Source organism: Mustelus asterias, chromosome 20 (genome assembly GCF_964213995.1).
Source record: "Mustelus asterias chromosome 20, sMusAst1.hap1.1, whole genome shotgun sequence".
Lineage (NCBI taxonomy): Eukaryota > Metazoa > Chordata > Chondrichthyes > Carcharhiniformes > Triakidae > Mustelus > Mustelus asterias.
In genome coordinates this window covers 77,530,734-77,552,269 of record NC_135820.1, presented here as the reverse complement: position 1 = coordinate 77,552,269, position 21,536 = coordinate 77,530,734, and the positions used below count along the sequence as shown (strand labels likewise).

The window sequence follows — 21,536 nt, the reverse complement described above, 5'->3', positions numbered from 1 at the left end:
TATCCCCTTCATCATTTTATACACCTCTATTAAGTCTCCCCTCAGCCTCCTCCGCTCCAGAGAGAACAGCCCTAGCTCCCTCAACCTTTCCTCATATGACCTACCCTCCAAACCAGGCAGCATCCTGGTAAATCTCCTCTGCACTCCTTCCAGCGCTTCCACATCCTTCCTATAGTGAGGTGACCAGAACTGCACACAATATTCCAAATGTGGTCTCACCAAGGTCCTGTACAGTTGCAGCATAACCCCACGGCTCTTAAACTCCAACCCCCTGTTAATAAAAGCTAACACACTATAGGCCTTCTTCACAGCTCTATCCACTTGACTGGCAACCTTTAGAGATCTGTGGATATGGACCCCAAGATCTCTCTGTTCCTCCACAGTCTTCAGAACCCTATCTTTGACCCTGTAATCCACATTTAAATTTGTCCTACCAAAATGAATCACCTCACATTTATCAGGGTTAAACTCCATTTGCCATTTTTCAGCCCAGCTTTGCATCCTATCTATGTCTCTTTGCAGCCTACAACAGCCCTCCACCTCATCCACTACTCCACCAATCTTGGTGTCATCAGCAAATTTACTGATCCACCCTTCAGCCCCCTCCTCTAAGTCATTAATAAAAATCACAAAGAGCAGAGGACCAAGCACTGATCCCTGCGGCACACCACTAGCAACCTGCCTCCAATCCGAAAATTTTCCATCGACCACCACCCTCTGTCTTCGGTCAGACAGCCAGTTACCTATCCAATCGGCCAACTTTCCCTCTATCCCACACCTCCTCACTTTCATCATAAGCCGACCATGGGGGACCTTATCAAACGCCTTACTAAAATCCATGTATATGACATCAACTGCCCTACCTTCATCAACACACTTAGTTACCTCCTCAAAAAATTCTATCAAATTTGTGAGGCACGACTTGCCCTTCACGAATCCGTGCTGACTATCTCGGATTAATCCGCATCTTTCTAAATGGTCGTAAATCCCATCCCTAAGGACCCTTTCCATCAATTTACCAACCACCGAAGTAAGACTAACCGGTCTATAATTACCAGGGTCATTTCTATTCCCTTTCTTAAACAGAGGAACAACATTCGCCATTCTCCAGTCCTCTGGCACCATCCCCGTGGACAGCGAGGACCCAAAGATCAACGCCAAAGGCTCTGCAATCTCATCCCTTGCCTCCCAAAGAATCCTAGGATACATTTCATCAGGCCCAGGGGACTTATCGACCTTCAGTTTATTCAAAACTGCCAAGACATCCTCCCTCCGAACATCTATTTCCTCCAGCCTATTAGCCTGTAACACCTTCTCTTCCTCAAAAACATGGCCCCTCTCCTTGGTGAACACTGAAGAAAAGTATTCATTCATCACCTCGCCTATCTCTACTGACTCCATACACAAGTTCCCACTACTGTCCTTGACCGGCCCTAACCTCACCCTGGTCATTCTTTTATTCCTCACATAAGAGTAAAAAGCCTTGGGGTTTTCCTTGATCCGACCCGCCAAGGACTTCTCATGTCCCCTCCTAGCTCTCCTAAGCCCCTTTTTCAGCTCATTCCTTGCTAACTTGTAACCCTCAATCAAGCCATCTGAACCTTGTTTCCTCATCCCTACATAAGCTTCCCTCTTCCTTTTCACAAGACATTCCACCTCTTTTGTGAACCATGGTTCCCAACTTATGCCCCCTAATTCTTGCCTAATCGCATCATAATTACCCCTCCCCCAATTGTAAACCTTGCCCTGCCGTACGGCCCTATCCCTCTCCATTGCAATAACAAAAGACACCGAATTGTGGTCACTATCTCCAAATTGCTCTCCCACAACCAAATCTAACACTTGGCCCGGTTCATTTCCCAGTACCAAATCCAATGTGGCCTCACCTCTAGTCGGCCCATCCACATATTGTGTCAGGAAACCCTCCCGCACACACTGCACAAAAACTGCCCCATCCAAACTATTTGACCTACAAAGGTTCCAATCAATATTTGGAAAGTTAAAGTCCCCCATGACAACTACCCTGTGACCCCCACACATATCCATAATCTGCTTAGCAATTTCTTCCTCCACATCTCTATTACTATTTGGGGGCCTATAGTAAACTCCTAGCAACGTGACCGCTCCTTTCCTATTTCTAACTTCAGCCCATATTACCTCAGTGTGCAGATCCCCCACGAAGTGCCTTTCCGCAGCCGTTAAACTATCCTTGATTAACAATGCCACTCCTCCACCTCTTTTACCAGCTTCCCTACACTTAGTGAAACATCTATACCCCGGAACGTCCAACAACCATTCCTGTCCTTGTTCTACCCACGTCTCCGTAATGGCCACAACATCGTAGTCCCAAGTACCAATCCACGCCCCAAGTTCATCTACCTTGTTCCGGATGCTCCTTGCATTGAAGTAGACACACTTCAACCCACCTTCCTGTCTACCAGTACCCACCCTTGACCCTGATACCTTCCCCAATACCTCACCACCCTCACTGACTTCTGGACTACAACTCCCTTTCCCACTCCCCTGACAAATTAGTTTAAACCCCCCTGAAGAGCCGTAACAAATTTCCCTCCGAGGATATTGGTGCCCCTCTGGTTCAGGTGCACCCCGTCCTGTTTGTACAGGTCCCACCTTCCCCAGAACGTGTTCCAATTATCCACGTATCTGAAACCCTCCCTCCTACACCATCCCTGCAACCACATATTTAACTGCACTCTCTCCCTGTTCCTCAACTCGCTATCACGTGGTACCGGCAACGTACCAGAGATGACCACATGTTTCGTCTTGGCTCTCAGCTTCCAGCCCAGCTCCAGAAATTCCTGCTTTAAATCCCCGTCCCTTCTCTTACCTATGTCATTGGTACCAATGTGCACCACGACTTGTGACTGTTTCCCCTCCCCCTTCAGAATCTGGAAAACACGGTCTGAGACATCACGGACCTTGGCATCCGGTAGGCAACATACCATCCATGAGTCTCTTTTGCTGCCACAGAACCTCCTATCTATCCCTCTAACTAACGAGTCCCCAATAACTATCGCCCTCCCGCTCTCCCCCTTTCCCTCCCGAGCCACAGAGACGGACACAGTGCTGGAGATCCTCTCACTGCGGCTCCCCACTGGTATGTCATCCCCCTCAACCGTATCCAAAGCGGAATACTTGTTGCTAAGGGGAACGACCACCGGGGATCCCTGCACGGACTGCTTCCTCCCAGCCCCTCTCACCGTCACCCATCTGTTTTCAATCCTCGGAGTAACTGTATTCCTAAAGCTTGTGTCTATGGCCATCTCTGCGTCCCTGATGATCCTAAGTTCCTCCAACTCCAGCTCCAGTTCCCTAACACGGTTTTGGAGGAGCTGCAGATGGGTGCACTTCCCACAGGTGTAATCAGTAGGGACACTGTCGTCGTCCCTCACCTCAAACATAGTGCAAGAGGAACATTGCACTGCCTGCACACCCATCCCCTCGAGATACCTTGCCAGTACCAGGTAGAAAGTGCAAAAATGAATTCAACTCACCCCTGCTCGCCCTTTCTGCCTAAACCCTGTGAGCCAAAGTCTTATAGCTCACACTCTGCTTCCCACACACTCCACTGCCCGCTCCCGACGCTGCCCGCTGTATACTGCAGCCTACCTTTTATACTTCACGCGCTTAAAAAACCCTTCCCAGACTCCTTTGCTGCCCACTTCTAGTTTTCACTTTAAACTTGAAAAACTGCTGTTAAAGTAAAGGCCAAAAAAATACACACACTAGCTGACTAATTAAATAAATAAACAATTCAATTAATCCAATTAATCTCTTACCAGCACTGCTGCTTTCAAACACCCCTCTCAGTTCCTTCACCTCCGCCGCATCTGTTCTGATGATGATACTTTCCAAAAGAGCGCTGCCGATATGTCTTTCTTATTCATCAATCGAGGTTTTCCACCCACTGTGGTTGACAGGGCTCTCAACCATGTCCAACCCATCCCCCAGGCCACTGCTCTCATCCCCTCCCCCCCTCCCAGAACCAGGAGAGGGTCCCCCTTGTCCTCACTTTTCACCCCACCAGCCTCCACATTCAAAGGATCATCCTCCGCCATTTCCGCCAACTCCAGCATGATGCCACTACCCAACACATCTTCCCATCACTCCCACTGTCAGCATTCCACAGGGATTGTTCCCTCTGGGACACCCTGTTTCACTCCTCCATCGCACCCAACACCTCACCCCTGTACGCAGAGCCTTCCCATGCAATCGTAGAAGGTGCAACACCTGTCCCTTTACCTCCTCCCTGCTCACCGTCCCAGGTCTTAAACACCCCTTTCAGGTGAAGCAGCGCTTCACATGTACCTCCTTCAATCTGGTCTATTGCATTCGCTGCTCCTAATGCAGTCTACTCTATATCGGAGAGACTAAACGCTGACTGGGTGACTGCTCTGCAGAAAACCTTCAGTCCATCCGCATGCAGGACCTAGACCTTCCTGTCACTTGCCATTTCAACACACCACCCTGCTCTCCTGTCCACATGCCCACCCTTGGCCTTTTGCAATGTTCCAGCAAAGCCCTACGCAGACTGGAGGAATAGCATCTCATCTTCCGATTGGGCATCTTACAGCTTTCTGGACTGAACATTTTCAACAACTTTAGAGCATGAACTCTCTCCTCCACCTTCACCCCATTTCCATTTATTTAAATTTCATTTTGTTTCTTCTTTTCATCTCATTCATCAATTTTTATCATCCTTCTATTCCATTTTTCCACTTCTCCATTCCAGCTCTCCTTCTCACCTACCCCCCACCCCCCTCCACCCCACCCCCCACCCCGTCCCCGTCCCCGCTCCCGCCCTTTCAGAGCGTAACTGCCACATTCTTCAGGCAGCCCCTTAACCATCTGTACCTCTGTTCTGCCATTCACACATTCTGATCACATAATGGACACTTTTAGCACCTTTCTCAGACTTCTTAATCCTCATTTACATTCCCTTTGTCCAATTACAGAGCCCGCCCCACCCCCACTCTCATAGCATAAATCTTTGCTGATTTTCTTTGCTCTTAGATCTGACGAAGGGTCATTGAGACTCGAAACGTTGGCTCTATTCTCTCTCCATAGATGCTGCCAGGCTTGCTGAGATTTACCAGTATTTTCTGTTTTTATTTCAGATTCCAGCATCTGCCGTATTTTGCTTTTATCCCTTGGTTCTCAATTTTTCTATCAATGGAGGCAGTTACTCCCTATCTACTCTGTCCAGGCCCCCCATGAGTTTGGACACAGCTATCAAGCTTCTTCTCAACCTGCTCTCCGCCTAGGAGAAAGCTTCAATTTTTCCAATCTGTCCGTTAAACCATAGTTCCTCATCCCCGGAACCATTCTTGTTAATCTTTTTATATTGTCTCGAATATCCTTCCTGAAGTATTGTGCCCAAAACTGGACACAATATTGAATTAAGGTCAACCAATGTTTTATACTTCCCTGGTTATTCTCATTACTTTCCTTTTCCATTTTGTTAGCAAATTGGAAAAGCCATTTTAATGTTAATAGAAAGCATCTAGACTCTCAGAAAAATTTACTGAAAAGCCTCATTGAAGGTGTAAGCCTGGTCTGCAGGGTTATGTTTCAAAGAGAATAGGATGGATGTAACAAATCCAGCTGAATAAGGTGCTGGTGAGGCCACACCTGGAGTACTGTGCACAGTTTTGGTCTCCTTACTTGAGAAAGGATATACTGGCACTGGAGGGGGTGCAGAAGAGATTCACTAGGTTGATTCTGGAGTTGAGAGGGTTGGCTTATGTGGAGAGACTGGGACTATCCTCATTGGAACTTAGTAGAATGAGGGGGGATCTTATAGAAACATTGAAAATTATGAAGGGAATAGATACGATAGATGCAGGGAGGTTATTTCCACTGGCGGGTGAAACTAGAACTAGGGGGCATAGCCTCAAAATAAAGGGGAAGCAGATTTAAGACTGAGTTGAGGAGGAACTTCTTCATCCGAAAGGTTGTGAATCTGTGGAATTCCCTGCCCAGTGAAGAAGTTGAGGCTGCCTCGATGAATGTTTTTAAGGCAAAGATAGATAGATTTTTGAACAATAAAGAAATTAAGAGTTATGGCGAGTGGGTGGGTAAGTGGAGTTGAGTCCCCGAAAAAATCAGCCATGATCGAATTGAATGGTGGAGCAGGCTCGAGGGGCCAGATGGCCTACTCCTGTTCCTAGTTCTTATGTTCTTATGGTCAGACAACACCAAGCTTATGCTTTTAAAACCTTCACATTATAAAACAGAAAGAACTTGCATTTATATTCTGCCTTCCGTACCTTTAGGATGTTTGAAAGAGCTTCATGGCCAATTATTTACTTTTGAAATATCATTGCTGTTTTTCAGGCAAAAGTGCAATCATCTTATGCCAAGTAAGATCCCACAGTCAAAACTGAACTGAATGACTAATCTGCTTCAGTGATGCTGGTTAAGGGTGAATTCTGCTAGAGTACCCTGAGAACTTCCAAAACTTTCTCGAAAATGTGTCTGAGGGTAATATCTGATCCAAAATAGAGGACTTTCAACAAAAATGCACTGCATCTGTACTGCACTGAAGTATCTGTCTTGATTCCTGGATGAAACTGCAACCATCTGTGTTGGAGAGAATGGTGCTATCAGGTTAAGATTCAAGTAAGGAGGTAAGCCTGGTGGAGGTAAGATGTCCTGGTCCTGGAGAGAATAAGTTAGAGCAGGAGATGGTGCAATGAGTGCCAGTTTCAGCCCACTGCGAATGTAGGGCATTTTAAGAGCATGTAGCACCGTGCATTTGAAGTTCAGGGAGAATAGCAGAGAAAAGTTCTTGAGTATTACTCAATCTGGCAGTGATAGTTTTATTTATCCTTCTCCATTCTATGACAGAGAAAGACAGAGAGCTATGGCAGACACGATGGGCTGAAGGGCTTCTTTTGTGCTGTATAACTCATCTCCCAGACAATAAGCTTTTTCTAACACAAAGGCGAAATACTGCAGATGCTATAAATCAAATAAAAGCAGAAAGTTGCTGGAAATACTAAGCAGCTCTGGCAACGTATGTGAAGAAACTGAGTTAACCTTTCAGGTCTGTGACCTTTTTCAGAACATTTTCTTACATGTCCAGGAGTGAGTCAGTTGTTCTTGGAGAGTCCCCTGGAATATCGGAGTAATATTCATGCATTGAAATGTTCCATAAAGAGTTAAAGTTCACAGTTAAGTGTTGCAAACATGTTTACAACATAACGTTTTCCACAGTTTTTATATCTGCAGTACGTAGTGTCACCTATTGAGGTTGTTCATCTATAGCTGGGGCTTTCTTAGGCAATTCTCTCCCACAAAGATTTTTTAAAATCCTTTATTTAAGGTGTCACAAGTAGGCTTACATTAACACTGCAATGAAGTTACTGTAAAAATCCTCTAGTCGCCACACTCCAGCACCTGTTCGGGTACACAGGGAGAATTTAGCATGATCAATACGCCTAACCAGCACGTCTTTCGGACTGCGGGAGGAAACCGGAGCACCTGGAGGAAACCCACACAGACACGGGGAGAATGTGCAGACTCCACATAGACACTGACCCAAGCCAGGAATTGAACTCAGGTTCTGGTGCTCTGAGACAGCAGTGCTAACCACTGTGCCACCGTGCTGCCAATTGTTACATAATTGTAATTCCCAAACTTCAACAGTTAACCATACAGGGGTTAGTTAGCCCCATTGATGGCCCAAATGACCAATGCATTGCTTTGTACAGAAGTGAGGCAAAGAGGCCAGAAGGGTCCAAGATTTCTGATGAGTCGTCTGATCACAGCTGCTAACACAGTGACAATGAAAGAAAAGAACATCAGCCAACATTCCCACTGCTGCTCACTCTCCAACAACCTCAAAATGAGTGCGGACATCACAGACCATAACTGTTATTGGCACCAGTACCTCCCCCTCCACCCCCCCCCCCCCCCCCCCCCGCCCCTCAACCCCACCTCCTCTCCTGGTTAAAATCTGGTAAACCTGAGGGAGGCATTTTCATGGCCAAATAACTGACTTAATGCCCACAACTTGAACTCTGATTTGTAGATTATTGTAGGTACATTGAGGTGGACCTGGTTCCAATGGAATCAGTGCCCTGATGAGTCAGGATTTTCTAAGGAAGTGGGAAGCAAAGTGAATTATTAATGGGCAGCAATAAGGAAGCATGTTTATACAATAAGACATATGTTCAGGGATATTGCTGTATTGAGAGCTACATGGTGTTAGGAGGCGGAAGATGTTACCAAAACAAAAAGCGATCTTCAGTGTGAGCAGAATTGTGCACTCTTGACTAAAGACATCTTAAATTCTATCCAAATTCAACCCAGATACCCACTTAAAACTAAAACCACGTCCTTCCTATAAGATGAGAGAGTTTCTAACCATCAAAATTCTCATCACTTCAGTTGCCTGACATTCTCCAATATATTTGTTTTCTTATTTCCAATAGTGCCTTCCTACTAATTGTTACTTTCTTTATCAGAAGCCACAATGTTCAAATATTGACACATCCCATTCTTACTTTTTGCCCCAAAGAGGGACATCATTTTTTGATCTGTATACCTGTAACTAGTGTATACATATTGGCATAAACAAATAGTTAGAGATTTGTATTCCAAGGTAACCTCCAAGCCACACACCATTCTGGCTTGGAACTATAGCACCGTTTCTTAGCTGGGTCCAATCCTGGAACATCCTCCTTAACAGCACCATGGAAATACCAACACCACATGGACTGCTGTGGTTCAAGAAGGCAGCTAGCCACCACTTTCTCGAGGGCAATTAGGGATGGACAATAAATGCCGGACCAGCCCATGAGAGAAGTAAAAAACAGCGTGGTATTTTATGAATGCATATATAATTGGAATAATTTCCGTGGTATTGCCAAATATACTGTGGTGTCTTTAAATGCTGAGATGGCATTTCATTTTTGCTTAACTGTTGCAAAGTTAGAAACTTAATTTCCAAAAATATAAACCTACAAAATCTTCAACAGAGGTTATGTGAAAAAGAACTAAACATAAGACACATTTTCCATTATGCAGATGACCTGAGAGTTCCTTTATACTGCCATTTTAGGCACTCCTCGATATGAAGTAGTGATAGTAAAGATACCGGGTAACTATGCTTTTTAAAAGATCATTTAATCTGGCGTTGCAACTTAACACGCCGATTGCATTATTTTGTGTTTTTTTTTGCGAATACCCCAAGTAAAATCAAGGCGGTTTCTTTGCAAAAAGGTAATTCCCGACTTTTGCCTGTAATTAATCATCCGCTAACAAATCACAGACATGTAATACATGAAACGTTCCGAGAGTGTGATGTTGTTATTGGATTGTTATCTATGAAGAAAAGTGCCTGTTTGTCATGTAACAAATAATTTCACCCATTGGGCCTTAACAAATGGATCCGTCAACTTACTTTCACATCCATGAATCAGTCTGAACCCAGTAAGAAGTTTAACAACACCAGGTTAAAGTCCAACAGGTTTATTTGGTAGCAAAAGCCACACAAGCTTTCGAGGCTTTTGCTACCAAAGAAACCTGTTGGACTTTAACCTGGTGTTGTTAAACTTCTTACTGTGTTTACCCCAGTCCAACGCCGGCATCTCCACATCAGTCTGAACCGCCCTAGATTTTGACAGTATCTGTGGAGAGAGAGTAGAACCAACGTTTCGAGTCTAGATGACCCTTCGTCAGATTTCGTCAGATTTTCCAGCATCTTTTTTAGTTTCAGGTTCCAGCAGCCGCAGTGTGTTGCGTTTACCGCCCTAGATTTTTCCCAGCTAGAATCCACGTTCAACACTATTCTGGTCATATTGTAGGCTCGATTCATTCATTCAAAGGTCTACCCAATTTCATTGCCAGTGCATCTAAATTGTATATCTTTTACAAAGCCTTTACAGTTCCCGTTTTAAACAGGACTTCTATAACCCTTAGTGGCTGGGAATTTTAAAAAATCCACCCGTCGTTATACACTGAGTTGCAGGTGTGAATAATGGAAACGAGTTCAGCGACAATAAATGTTTGTGTTAGCCCCAAAATATACCCATGAAAAATATATCCCAGGGTCCCTTTAAAATGTTTTATATCCCTTCAGCTGTAATCTTCTCCAGCCCTCAGCTACCCGAAAGCTCTGCATTCCGGATTTTAATCGCTCCATTACTCGCCAGGGCCCAGACTTTGGAAACTGCTCCCCAAACTCTCATTCTTTCTTTAAAGCCTATCTCTTTGGTAAGGCTTTTGGCCATCTGTCCCAATGTTTTACGTGTCTCGGTATCAGATTGTGTTTGATAATCGCTTCCGTGAAGCATTTGGGACATTTTACGGTATTAAAGGCGCTCTCTAAATACAAGTTGTTCAGTCACTGTTGATACTGAGGTAACACCAGCAGTCATTGTGTTCAGTCAGATCCCACAAACAACAAGGCTCATTTGTTTTTGGCGGTGTTATTTGAGGGTGTATGCTTGCCAGGATAACGGAACGACTCTCTTATTTGAATAGTGCCACTGAGTCATCGAAAGAGATACAAGAGACTATAGTTTAATGCTTTATTTAGTCCACAAGATGTTTAATTATGCAGTTTCATTAGTATAGCGTAAAGATTTTCCGTAAGCCGCAATTTTGACATTTGAGTTACATTAATCAGGCTATTGAGTAATTCTACCAGCTTCTGGTAGAAAGTGGTTTAAAAGGTAAAAAGGGGAAATTATATTTAAACATTTGATATGGGGAAAGTAAAAAGGGGGTTGAGAAGGATGGTTGGCACCTCTTTAGAAGAAAGTCAGGTCTATAACGTTGACAATGACACTGGTTGAAAGACCTGGCTGGCTGTAGAGATTTGCATTCTAATTAGTATTCTGTAACTTGATTTCTGTGTCTGTGTACTGTTGGAGAACAGATAACTACTCCATCTGACGAAGGGGCATCGCTCCGAAAGCTTATGGTATTTGCTACCAAATAAACCTATTGGACTTTAACCTGGTGTTGTGAGACTTCTTACTGTGCTTACCCCAGTCCAACGCCGGCATCTCCACATCATGAAAATCCAGGCCCAGGTTATATTTTATCCCCGTGCGCATGGTTTGCCTCGCCGTATTCTCCACAGCAAATACCAAATCCGAATGAACAATCTTCTCTTCAGAGTGACCGACTATTCTGACCTGGAACTCTGCTATTGGTACAACTAGTGGTCTAGATTTATTCCACGTCTAACTAGATTGCCCCTCAAAATAATTGTTTCTTTTGAAAGTCCATTGTATTCGGTTGCTGCTAAAAACTTGCACTCAGGAACAATTTATATTTAATGCACTTTTACCCATTGTTGTAACCTTGGGCCTTCCTAACAAACAACATTTGGCAGATCGAAATTTGAAGGAGGTAGAATTCAAAGTTTATATATTTTTAAAACATGTTTAGTTGTAAGTTGTAAGATAGTTGTAAGAAAAATTAACGGGTTACGGCTAAAAAGTATCAATCGACCAAAGTAATTGAACTGCAGGACTACAGACCAAAATGAAACCTCCCTTTCTATGAAATGAATTTGCATTTTATTTTACAGTCCGGAAAACTTCCCCGACAGTCCTGTGTGCAGAATTTCCTGCACGGTTTATGTTCCCCCCACCCCGCCCCTACGGCTACGCATTGTCATAATCCTTCCCGCATTTGTTTTTTTAAGTCCTTTTTACTCTCCGGCGGAGAAGGCCGCCGATTTAATTATTTCCTAAAACCTCAGAATTGAAAGAGTTTATATAATGAACGTGAATAAACACAACCAGAATGTCTCTTCAATCGCATCCTTCCCATCGCGAAAATAACCAATTCCTTGTGAAAGTGTTTTGAAAGGCTCGAGCATATCTGATCCCCACTATCAGAAAAAAAAGTCACAACGCGTTTGGGTTCTCCGAACCAACACATCTCCGAACGGGTTCGCTCAAAACGACAATAGCACCCCACCCCACCCCCCGAAATAAACCTTGCAATCATTAACGTTTCCGTTTCGTGAAATGTGCATCAAATCGAAGGTTGGAATGTCTGCAAACCGGTAAAAGCCACTGAATTTCAGAAGATTCTTCACATAGGAATTAAATCATTCTTTCGAACCACCGATATCACAAATATTTCTATTTGTTTTTAAAGGAAAGTTGTGTATTTTTAGGAAAAAAACATTTAGTCGAATTTAATTCACACACTAATAGTCTCCCCAATAGAAAATTTAAAGCACAAATCATTCAGAAATGTGTACACAGTCTGTACAAAACTCCGGCCGAATTAGTTGCTCACATATAGAGATTTGGGATGAATGATGACTGAATAAGTTCACCTACCCGTCAGACTGCTTCGTTACTCAAAGGAAGCTGGTTCTGGGTTCTGGAAATCTACAGCTCAGCCATCTGCGAACGACTTAAATAAACACTATTTTTGTCTTTCCCCCTCCCCGTCTCAAAATAACCTGGAGGCAGTACTGTATATCGTTTCCCTTCGTCCCCTGCTTTCTCCCACTCCCCTGGGCTGGGGTGGGGGAGGGGAGAAAGAATGGCACATCCCATGTCAACAGAAGGCAAACATTTGTGAACTGGCTGGTTGAAGGTTAAGAGTCAAAGAGAGGAGAAAGTTTTTTCTTTTTAAAAAAGAAACCATTCATTGAAAGAGAAAATAATTTGTTTAGAGTTCATATTCGAGTTCTTTAAAAAAAAAGTGAGCAATCAGAGGAAGATGGAAACTTTTTAAAAAGTGACTTAACAGGATTTTTTTTAACGAGATCACTGTTTGAAAAGGATGAATGACCAATTATAGACCTGACCATTATAGTAAATTAAATTAATTATTGTGGCTTATTTAAAGGGCTGGCAGGGCATTGTTTTTATTAAACTTGTGCAATCTATTATAACCCATCAGCGAACGCAATTTATGGAAGCACCCAGATAGACGTTTATGTAATCACTCAGGGGTTATTCAAGATGTGTTTGTTTTTGTCCTCTCCTACTTTACACGGTGAACCTTGGTGCTTCACCTGGATTTATCTTCAATGTGATACGTTCTAACTTACCTGGATAGCTCACCAAATTGGACATATGTACAACCAGTTCACGGACACACGCAGTGAGTCGCGCCATGAACTTGCGCCATCTGAACTTTCACTTGACAAGATATTTGAAACAAAGATTAAATTTAACAAACACTCTCTTGCATTCACTGTTTGTAATGTTGGATTCCAGTCCTATAATTTGCCAGTGGAAAATAAAAACAAATTAAAATGCCGCGCATCTTTGTATCTAATTAATCGCAAAATAGAGTAAGTTTGTGAGTAGAGAATTAATGAGATGAATTAAAATAGCTTTGAATTCAGCCCAAGGCAATTTGTTATTGGACAAACAAGAAAATGCAACAATCGTTTCTTCTGCAGAAACAGTCTCAAAAAGTTTGCGAATACCGCATCTAATTATTAATATTCAACTAAATATATCGGATGTAAATATGATTTTTAATTGTTTAGATGCATGTATTTGAAAATAATGAAGAATATTACCAATCACTGCGGCAATCAGTGCTTTCCCCGTTGAAAATGAAAAAAAACCCTTTCAAAATCCTGACTAAAATTATAAAACTAAATTTAAACGAACCTTCGAGTTTTGTTTCATTTTAACGCAGCTGGATTGTTTTCAGCCCCGTCCAGTCTCATGCATTTCTTTCAATTAAAAGGAAGTTTTATCACTGACTTTTCCGCCTGTCTTTTGTTTTTATTTATTAGTTTCAGACTGAACAATAAGTGTTTGAAGTTGCAGTATTTAGTCTCCATATACTTTATCAGAAAACTTACCGTGTAGTATTTTAGAAACACGTATGTGTGTTTCTGTGTGCTATGTATAAATAGAATTTTTTCAAGTTTATATTCGTTTTAAATTTTCCTCAAGTGTAGTCCCAGGGTGCCCGTTTCCTAAATGGGATGAAAACCGTTCCGAATTTGAACTTCATTACATATTAATATACAACCCTGCAAACCTCGGCTATCAATTGTTTATTTCTGCTAATCTCTGCTGTTTTGCGATGTTAAGAACTACTAAATAAATTCACAATTAAAACCATTACAAACGAAAACTTCCCGGCATTTTAAATCTAACACGGTATTCACGTCTATAAAAGGGTTATACATTCGAATGGATTGGAAAGAAGCTTTCCAACTTTGAAATCACCAAAACTGTAAGTTTGGATGACGATGATTCATTTCATTTTTTTGTTTATAGCTACATTTAAAAAAAAATATTCAATCGGATTATTTCCGAAGAAAAGATACCCAATGCTGGGCACACTTGAAAATAGAGTGTTAATATTTGAGCCCTGGGGGAAGATTAAATCTATTTGAGGAGTTATAAACTCAAATAATTTATTTTAAATCAAAACGTTACCGATTTTGATAGAGTGAAGGGAAAATAGAAGAATAGGGCAGTCACTGGCGAAACTCAACCAAGAGGAAAAAATAATTGACAAAATATTATTCAATACTAATCCTACCAGTAGAATTTATATGTAGCCACTGAAACGTATTGAGGTTCTTAGGTTTAAGGAATTCGTAAAATGTGAATGGAAATAAGATGAAAATTGCTAGCAGTAGTGTTAGTATCCAATATAGTCTAGTATTCATTGCAATTATCTATTCAGTGTAATATGATGTTTATTACACTGAGGGTAGTGAATAAAAGACATCTATTGCACTGAATATGATACAGTTTTTATTGCATATGTTATGGTTTGAAATTGAGCTGCTTACTCAGTTTGCAGCAGTTTTTGTTTTACACAGTATTTGTTTTATTCAATCTAATGTAAAATGAATAATGTAATGTATATTGTATTCATTATGCTTTGTCATTTGGTATATATTGTCACTTAATGTTTATTTTACTCACTAATGCAACATACTTCATGTAATAGATAATGTAGTAATACTTACACAGAGTGTAATGTGCAATATAGAACTTGTAACCAGAGCTCTGTATAGTGTGATTTTTTTCAATTATTTTCACAGGGTGTGAGCACGGCTGGCTGGACCAGCATTTGTTGCCCATCCCAAATTGTCCTTGAGAAGATGCTGGCAAGCTACCGTTTTAAACTGCTGCAGTCTATGTGGTGCAGGTACACCCACAGTGCTGTTAGGAAGTTCCAGGATTTTGATCCAATAACAGTAAAAGAACAGCAATATAGGCTGCGATACTCCCATCGTGACCCGCAACGTTTCTGGGTTGGGAGATACTCATCGCCAGCCTTGTTCCGGGATTTGCACATGCACCGGGAATGCATGCGCATCTCCCAGAGCCGGCGATCAGTCGCCGGTCAGACCACGCTCGAAACCGGCAGGAAGGCAGGGAAGTAATTTGAATCTGTTTTTAATATGTTTTAAATGTCTTTTAAATGTAATTTTCGGGAACTTACCGTTCCCAATTGAATCTCCCACGCCGCCAGGAGTACTTCATTCTGACGTGGTTTAGAGTAGCTCCCCACATTCGGGGAACTAGCGAGAGACCCCGTCGGAATGAAAGGGGGCAATCGGCCCCCCCCCCCCCCAGGGGGTCAGGCGGTGGGGGATGGTGCCCCCTTGGAATGGGCAATTTGCCCCTTGGGCAGTGCCAGGGGGCACAGGCTGGCACTGCCAGGGTGCCCATGCCCAGGGGGCACCTTGGCACTGCCCATTGGGCATCGGGGTGTGGACGGGGTCCATGGGGTGGGGTCTATGGGGTGGGGTCTATGGGGCAATCGGTGCAGGTGGGGGGTCCCGCTGCCAGTCTACAGATAGGCTCGGTCTGGAATAAGGGAGGGCAGCGATTGGGGCGAGCTGGGGGGTTGGTCTGCCCGGGGGACCTGCCTCCCGGAGGGGGGATCTGACTCCGGGGGGGGGGGGGGGTCAGCGGGGGGAGGGTCAGCTGGAGTGAGAGTGTGGGGGGATCGCCACTGCTGGATGGGCTGGACATCGGGGTGCTCCGGGGCGGGGGAGGTCAGGGCTGGCCCGGGAATTGTTATGGGGCCGTGATCGGGCCTAGGGTGGGGGTGGGAGCTGGAGGGGCAGCACTGCGGGGATCCCGGACTGGCCAATGATTGAGCTGGCCAGCAAACGGAGACTGACAAATGAGGACCACTGTGCATGCACAGAGTTCTGGAGCTGTCAGACTCTGGCGCGAATAGACCCCGCCCCCCTGGGTTTTTAATGAGATTCACAACTGGGACCTCTGCAGTGCACAAAGTGTGGAGATTCAGGTGAGAAGTTGAACTGACAAAACAATCAGAATCTGGAACAGTTTTCCTGCCAATTCAGCACTTTTGGGAGAATCGCGGCCATAGTTCCAAGTCAGGATGGTGTGTGGTAGAGATCACAGATTTGAAAGGAGCTGTTGAAGGATCCTTGGTGAGGTACTGCAGTGAATCATGTAGATAGTACATACTGCTGCTGTACTGTGCATTAGTAGTGGAGGGAGTGAATGTCCAAGGTGGTGGATGGGGTGCCATCAAATGGATGACTTTGTCTTGGATGGTGTTGAGCTTCTTGTTGGAGCACACTCATCCAAGCAAATGGAGCTTTTTAAAAAAATTCTTTCATGGCATGTGTGCATCACAAGCAAAGCCAGCATATGTTGCTCCTTCCTAATTGCCCACAAATGAGAGGCTTGCTAGGCTATTTCAGAAAACAGCTAAGAATCAATCACATTGCTGTGGGTCTGGGGTCACATGTAGGCCAGAAAATTTCCATCTTAAAGGATATTAATGAACCAGCTAGATTTTTGTGCCATTGAATTAAAGTTTAATGGTCGCTATCACTAATGTTAGTTTTCAATTCCAGATTGTATTAATTGAATTTAAATTCCATCAGCTCCTGTGGTGGCATTTGGACACATGCCACAGAACATTAGCCTTGGTCTCTGAATTACTAGTCCAGTGACATTAGCACTAGGCCAATGACTCCACCCTACTGCAACACACTCCTGACTTGAGACTTGTAGATGGTGAACAAGCTTTGGAGAGTCAGGAAGTGAGTTACTCACTGCACAATTCCAGCCTTTGACCTTTCCCTGTTGCTATTGTTATCTGTCCGGTCGAGATCTGTTTCTGGTCAACCATAACCCCCTCCAATATGTCAATAGTGGAGGTTTCAGGCATTGTAATGCCATTGAATATCAAGGGAAGATGCTCAAAATTCCATCTTGTTAGAGATGGCCATTGCCTGTAACTTGTGTGGCATGAATATTACTTGTCACTTATCACCCCAAGTCTGAATGTTGTCTAGGTCTTGCTGCAGATGGACATGCATTACTTCAATATCTGAGGAGCTGTAAATGGGTCTGAACATTGTACAATCATCAGGGAACATTCCCATTTCTGACCTTACCCTAGTGTATTTGGTTTGATTTGATTTAGATTTATTATTGTCACATGTATTAACATACAGTGAAAAGTATTGTTTCTTGTGCGCGATACAGACAAAATATACCATTCATAGAGAAGGAAACGAGAGAGTGCAGAATGTAGTGTTACAGTCATAGCTAGGGTGTGGAGAAAGATCAACTTAATGCAAGGTAATTCCATTCAAAAGTCTGACAGCAGCAGGGAAGAAGCTGTTCTTGAGTTGGTTGGTACGTGACCTCAGACTTTTGTATCTTTTTCCTGAAGGAAGAAGGAGGAAGAGAGAATGTCCGGGATGCGTGGGGTCCTTAATTATGCTGGCTGCTTTGCCGAGGCAGCGGGAAGTGTAGACAGAGTCAATGGATGGGAGGTTGGTTTGCGTGATGGATTGGGCTACATTCACAACCTTTTGTAGTTCCTTGTGGCCTTGGGCAGAGCAGGAGCCATACCAAGCTGTGATACAACCAGAAAGAATGCTTTCTATGGTGCATCTGTAAATGTTGGTGAGAGTTGTAGCTGACATGCCAAATTTCCTTAGTCTTCTGAGAAAGTAGAGGCGTTGGTGGGCTTTCTTAACTAAGGTATCATCATGGGGGGACCAAGACAGGTTGTTGGTGATCTGGACACCTAAAAACTTGAAGCTCTCGACCCTTTCTACTTTGTCCTCGTTGGTGTAGACAAGGGCATGTTCTCCTTTATGCTTCCTGAAGTCGATGACAGTCTCCTTCATTTTGACTGGCTGAGGAGGAGTGAGTTGGCTCCCTTTCTATTCAGCACCATTGGTTGGCCACAGAAAAGGTTTAAAAAAATCTATTTTCCCCATGAATGGCCTTTTCCCATCCAAATTTGTTTATATTTGTATTTGTTAATAAGGAGGCAATCAAACCAGGTTTCCATGAGTCAAAGTTAGATTAAGTTTATTAGTTACTAATCCCAAGCAAAAAAATAAAGACACAAAGCATGGGATTTTACGGCCACGCTCACCCCAAGACCAGAAAATCCCACCCGAGGTCAACAGACCTTTGCATGGTCCGTGTCCTGCCCACTACGATTCCTGCGGCGGGCTGGACCGGAAAATTCCACCCGATATCTCTCGCACACGCATGCACGCACGCACAAATTTCAGAAGTAGGCAGTTAGAGTCCAAAAAAGATAAAAGAAGATACGATTAAGTCCTCTGCTTGTCTTTGAGGTGTGGATTGTTGAACATTGCAGTACTTTTAAAATGAGGTGGTTTTCTGTAGAATTCTGGAGTTGACTTTGTTCAGATCTGCACACTGTTGAAGGAAGCTTCCAAAGAGAAGGCTGCTCGTTTCCAGCAGTGTTTTTAGAGTACTATAATTTTCTTTCTCCTCCTGCTTGCTCTTTCTCTGATTCTGCTTCAGAGAACAACTTCTCTCACTATACTAAGAACAAAGAAAATTACTGCCCAGGAACAGGCCCTTTGGCCCTCTGAGCCTGCACCGACCATGCTGCCCATGCAAACTAAAACCCCCTACCCTTCCAGGGGACCATATCCCTCTATTCCCATCCTATTCATGTATTTATCCAGATGCTCCTTAAAAGTCACTATCGTATCTGCTTCCACTACCTCCCCCAGCAGCGAGTTCCAGGCACCCACCATCCTCTGTGTGAAAAACTTGCCTCATACATCTCCTTTGAACCTTGCTCTTCATAACTTAAACCTATGCCCCCTAGTAATTGATTCGTCCACCCTGGGAAAAAGCTTCTGACTATCCACTCTGTCCATGGCCTCATCATTTTGACACATTTCAAGATATAAATCAACACGAGATGAGGGTTATTTTTTCCACTACAGCGAGTATTGGATGTCTGATGAGTATCTGGTCAAAGTCCATCACTTTGCATCTTTGATGCTTTTCTTTCAAGAGTGTCCCTATTCAAAGTCAACCTTGACAACCCCAGATGTGAAATTCCATATAACAGGTCTGCAGTGTGATTCATTTGCTAGAGAAGTGACATATCAGGAGAGGTCGTGGCACAGTGGTATTGTCACTAGACTAGTAATCCAGAGACCCAGGATAATAGTTTGGGGACCCTGGTTCAAATCCCATCATGGCAGATGGTGGAATTAAAGGATGAATTAAACCATTGTTGAAAAACCCAACACAACTGCTTCACTAATGTCTCTTTGTCTAATGACGAGGTAAAAAGGCTGATGCCCTTTAGGGAAGGAACCTGCCATCCCGAGCAATGTAGTTGATTCTTAAATGGCCTAGCAAGTCTCTCAGTTGTATTGAACCACTACAAAGAAAACACAAAGGAATTAAATCGGATAGATCACCATAATCATACTCACACAGAACCATACTTTATAGACAATGGGCGGGATCTTACGGATCGTTCCGAAACTGTAAAATCCCACCCGAGATCAACAGACCTTTCCGTGCTCTGCCCCTCACCCGTTCCGATTCCCATGGCGGGCGGGATGGTAAAATTCCGGCCAATGCCCTAAACACCACCATCACCTGCAGGACAGACCCAGCAGAGGTGGTGGCATAGTGGTATACCGTAGGGAGGGAATTGCCCTGGGAGTCCTCAACATTGACTCTGGACCCTGTAGTGTCATGGAACCGGGTCAAAAATGGGTAAGGAAACCTCCTGCTGGTTACCACGTACTGTTCCCCGCTCAGCTGATGTATCAGTACTCCTCCATGTTGAACACCACTCGGAGAAAGCATTCAGAATATATTCTGGGTGGGAGACATAAGTGTCCATCACCAAGAGTGGCTCAGTAGTACCATCACAGACCGAGCCGGCCAGGTCCTAGCAGCAGGGAATGAGGGAACCAACAAGAGGAAAAAACATACTCGCCCTCATCTTCTCCAAACCGCCTGCCGCAGATGCATCTGTCCATGACAGTATTGGTAGGAGTGAGCACCACACAGTATTTTTGGAGACAAAATGCCACCTTCACATTGAGAATTCCCTCCATCATTTGTGTGGCACTACCACTATGACCAGAGCCACCATGCAAAATGGGATGGACTTCGAACATATCTAGCAACTCAAGACTGGGCATCCATTAGGCACTGTGGGCCATCAGCAACAGCAGAATTATATTCAACCACAAACTGTAATCTCCTGTCTGGTATTACCAAGTCAAGGGGTCAACCCTGGTTCAATAGAAAGTACAGGAGGACATTCCAGGAGCAACACCAGGCATACCCTAAAAATGAGGTGTCAACCTGGTGAAGCTGGGACTTCTTGCGTGCCAAACAGCATAAGCAGCAAGTAATAGACAGAGCTAAGCAATCCCACAACCAAAGGTTCTGATCTAAGCTCTGTAGTCTTGCCACATCCGGCTGTGACTCACTGGAGGAGGAGGCTCCACCAATACCCCTTGCCTCAATGATGGAGGAGCCTAGCACATCTATTCAAAAGATTAGGCTGAAGGATATGCAACAATCATCAGCCAGAAGTGCTGAGAGATGATCCATCTTGGCCTCCTCCAGAGATCCCCAGCATTACAGATGCCAGTCTTCAGCCAATTTGACTCACTCCACGTGATATTTGTGTAGCCTCCTCTTCCAGTGGGTTGTTTAATTGTCCACCACCATTCATGGCTCCATCTATTACTTGCTGCTTATGCTGTTTGGCATGCAAGTAGTCCTGTGTTGTAGCTTCACCAGGTTGACACTTCATTTTTAGGTAGGATTGCCTTTGACATCAAGGCAGCATTTGACTGAGTATGGCATCAAGGAGCCCTAGCAAAGTCAGTGGGAATCAGGGGGAAAACTGCAGTGGAGGTCAATTATCTCAGCTCCACAACATCACTGCAGGAGACCCTCAGCGGAGTGTCCTAGGCCCAACCATCTTCAGCTGCTTCATCAATGACCTTCCTTCCATCAGAAAGTCAGAAGTGGGGACTTTCACAGATGACTGCGGAATGTTCAGCACCATTTGTGACTTGTCAGATACTGAAGCAATTCATGTCCAAATGCAGCAAGACCTGGACAGTATCCAAGCTTGGGCTGACAAGTGACATATAGCATTTGCACCACCCAAGTATCAGGCAATGGCCACCTCCAACAAGAGAGGATCTAACCTTCGCCCCTTGACATTTAATGGTATTACATTGCTGAAACCCCCAATATCAACATCCTGGGGGTTACCATTGA

The 21,536-nt window shown here is 43.9% G+C and overlaps 1 protein-coding gene across 2 annotated transcripts in view; it reads right to left on the bottom strand.

Annotated features, from left to right (window-relative positions):
- asip1 (agouti signaling protein 1) overlaps positions 1-12,380 on the bottom strand; it is an 82,257-nt gene extending 69,877 nt beyond the window's left edge. For both annotated transcript variants that reach the window (XR_013500317.1, XM_078236896.1), the window contains exon 1: positions 12,336-12,380. The gene's annotated coding sequence lies outside the window, so the exon portion shown is untranslated. The remainder of the gene's footprint in view (positions 1-12,335) is intronic.
- Between the last annotated feature and the right edge of the window lie 9,156 nt (positions 12,381-21,536).